This window comes from Hibiscus syriacus, unplaced genomic scaffold (assembly GCF_006381635.1).
Source record: "Hibiscus syriacus cultivar Baekdansim isolate YM2019G1 unplaced genomic scaffold, ASM638163v2 tig00000477_pilon, whole genome shotgun sequence".
In the NCBI taxonomy this organism is placed as follows: domain Eukaryota; kingdom Viridiplantae; phylum Streptophyta; class Magnoliopsida; order Malvales; family Malvaceae; genus Hibiscus; species Hibiscus syriacus.
Genome location: NW_024061790.1, coordinates 1,503,739 through 1,507,528, shown reverse-complemented (window position 1 = coordinate 1,507,528; position 3,790 = coordinate 1,503,739).

Here is a 3,790-nt window from a genome sequence, read left to right as displayed (position 1 = left end):
GCGTGTGCTCACCCTCCTCTCTCTCTCTCCCATGAGGTGTCATATATAATAAATAAAATATCTAGGGGTAATGATGAGTTTGTTGGGTGCAAAATACCCCTCATACCCCTAGAATCACATTTTGTGCATGAATCTTATCCTCCAAGTGGCAGTGGTCCATTGGCAGCTCTGGCAGGCGGTTACAGCAGTCCTCCACGTGCAGGGACAGCTGTCCAGTGCCAGCTGTCCTTATGCAGAAATATCTTTTTGTCTTTTTCTGTGCCAGAAATGCCAAGGAATTTCAATCTGCTTTAGCAACGTGTGATGCCGCGGCATTACTTCCCAAAGAATCCTTTTTCTTGCTATTCCCTGCACACCATAGACAAACTGCACCTTTCCCTCAAATAGCACCCATTAAGAAATAAAATAGCACAGCCACCACAAATGCAACTATATACAACTACATGATCCTAAAATGACTAAAATGAGCTTTTAAACAAACAATAACTTAAGTGAAAAAGGCTTTAAAAGTGGCCTTTTTAGGAAGTTAACACACCCCCAAACTTAAGCTATTGCTTGTCCTCAAGCAATGGATAGCAGTTACATAAGCATAATGTCATGGCAAAGTTCGATAGTAAAACAGTAGGACAAAATTGAATTTCAACCCTCAGAATGATAGGCTTCAACATGCTAGACTTATCAAGAATTCAAGTACTTTTCCCTAGGTCAAAATCCTTTGTGGTAGTGTGTGTGCGTGATTGTATCCAATCTATACTTAGCGAATTTAGACAATTTCTAATCAAGTCCCCTATTTTTTGTCAAGGCATTTACTTATCATTAAGCACATTTTTACTCCATTTTCTTTGATTTTTTTTAAACTGTTACGAAGGGAGTCAGCTCATCACACCTACTCTCCCACACTCTAGATGAAAGGGAGCATACCTTCCATCCCCGAGCTAGTTAAGTAGAGTCATCCTGTGACTTCTTTCATTCACTCATATGCACAAGGCTTCCATTTATTAAAGAAAGTTCCAGGAAATGCCACGGCAAAGAGGAGTGTCCCTCTACAGCTATGCTTAAGCATTTATTCACAGTTTCATTTCTAAGGGAGTTTGTTTTTTGATTTTTCTTTTAAACACCATACTATATTTCAATGCCAAGGCTAACTAAAGTTCCTTCATAAAAATTTCCTAAATTTTCTAAGTATAGAGAACATACAAATCGTGTAAATATTTTTCACCAAGCATCAAGCCCTAGAGTAAGTTCTATCATTCTCAACAGTCATTTACATTCAGATTCTAGCCTAACAAAATTATCATCATCGGGTATCCTCAAAACATTTTATCTAACTGTCCTACCATTTACTGATGCCATGGCATAATACTATGCTAATGATATCATGCATATGACCTACCAAGAACAATACCTCCCCCAAACTTAAGGGAAGCATTATCCTCAATGCTTTAAAGAGAACTAAACTATCTATAAACTATATGTTATGCAATGAAATACAACTAAATGAAAATGGATGCAAGAGAGGTACCTCAATGTTTATGTGATGGTGGTGCTTTGGAGGTGCTAGCAGCTCCTCGTCGGGTGCGCTTTCGGATAGGTGCTAGGCTGGACTCGGAAGAATTGGAGTAATAGTGCGCAATGCGTCCAGCCGTGGTCTTGGTGCGGCAACCACTACGTTGTGCAGGAGAAGGATTGGGTGCTGGGAAGGGGATGGGTGTTTCTTCGACAGGGACAGTGGGCGGATATTCAGGAGTCTTGGACCGGTGTGTATCAGGAGTAGGGTCATCAGCATGAGGATCAGGTGCATCGTGCTCAGGCTCTGGAGATGCCTCGGCATTGAATGCCGGCAGAATTTCGTCTGGGAATCCAGGAAAATTCCGTTGTCCGTGGGGAATGATTTCTTGAAAGAATGATTCCACCACAGTATCTCTATGCTTCACATATCCAAAGAAGTTACGGATGTCACCGTGTAAAGCATGCATTTGAGCTTGAGTCTGCGTCATAGCTTCCTCGAGAGCAAGTAACCTTGCCTCGGCATTCGATTCTGTAGCACCTGCAGATTTCTCATGAACAGGGTCGTTAGACTTGGGATTTTCAATTCCCAACAACAGTGGAAGTCTAGCCCTAGTGATGCTCGATAATCTAGGTAAAATTTCATCAAAAGCATTTTCCTCAACTTTTTTCTTACGACATAAAGCAGTAATTAAATTAGGAAACACCAAAGCACTTGCCTTTTTACCCAAACAGTCGTGAACTTGCTGAATAATGATACAACCCACATCGATCGAACGGGATACCATTATAGAATGCAAAAGCAATAAGCGTGAAAGTGATACCGTAGTGTTGTGGGAGGTGGGCATTAGTTTATGCTTGAGAAAGTGATTCCATAACTTTGAGCGCGGCTGAACACGTTCCCGGTTGACCGAGTATCGGCTCGTCTGGCGACCATTTCATTCAGTGTTTTCGAAACAAAGGTCCTCCAAGATCCCATCGTATGTGTTGCTATCTGCTTCCTCTTCGAACGTGGCATGGGCGTCTACTACCTCCTGTAAATGAAAATAACGATTAATAGCAGTGGATGTAAAATGGATTTGCTTACCTCGAACGAATATGGAGTGTTGATTGGGCTTGGAAATGTTCGCATAGAACTCCTTAACTAATGAGTCATTCACCGATCAGGATGACGGGCAAACTTCTGCCATTTGAGCGGCGTCACGATGTCCATAACATCGGGTCCAAAACCACCATCGGTTTCCTTGGTAAAAATAAATCCTAACTCAAAAAAGAGTTTTCGGTTCTTGAAGTTTTGGAACCGAGCCTTAGTCTCATCGTTCTCAAACTGTTGCCAAGCGGTCGGGTCGGTTGGAGCCGGTCTTGAACGCACCATTTTCAGTGTTTTTGATGTAAGAAAAATGAAAAAGGAAGAAGCTTTTGAAAGCTTTAAAAACTTGGATGTATTTCGGCTATGGAGAAATAACAAAGAAAGAAGATGAATGAAAGAAAGAGAAAAGGTAAAAGTTAAAATGAAAGAGAGAAAAATTAATAATGAAAGATAAAAGAAAAAGTTAAAAATTTAAGAAGGAAAAGGGGTGATAGGACGGTTAAGAGAGAAATTAGTGGGTGGGGGTTGTGCGTGTATGGGGAAGGAAAAACTGCCAAAAAGCAATGATGGTGATGGGACAAAAACTGTGGAAAGAGAAAAGTAAATGTCAGAAATTAAATTAAATAAAAAGAAACAAATCAAAAGAATATCTCTCTAAGTAATGCTTTGTCCTTTCCTCCCTTTGGTAACCGCTCCTTGTACGGTTTGTATTAATGTGGTCCCTACAAATCAGATCAAAAATTAATTACAAAATAAAATAAAATAAAACTAAAAAAAAACTTGAATGTTAAATTTTATTTATGCACAGACACAAATTCAATGCCGAGGCATCGAATTTTGGTTCTCCTCTGGGCACGCTTCAGTATCGTGCAGCCGTAACACGTCCTTGTTGTGCGGTGGTGGAATTCCATTGTAGGCTTTCAGACGCTGGCCATTGACCTTGAAGATCTTCCCATTGTCTATTCTCTTGATGTCAACAGCTCCATGGGGATAGACATAATGCTCCTCAAATGGCCCTGACCATCGAGATTTTAGCTTTCCAGGAAAGAGTTTAAGTCTGGAGTTGTAAAGCAAGACTTGTTGCCCCACATGAAAATGCCGTGGCATCAGTTTTTGGTCATGCCACTTCTTGGTTTTCTCCTTGTATATCCGAGCATTCTCATATGCTTGTGCTCTAAACTCTTCCATTTCATT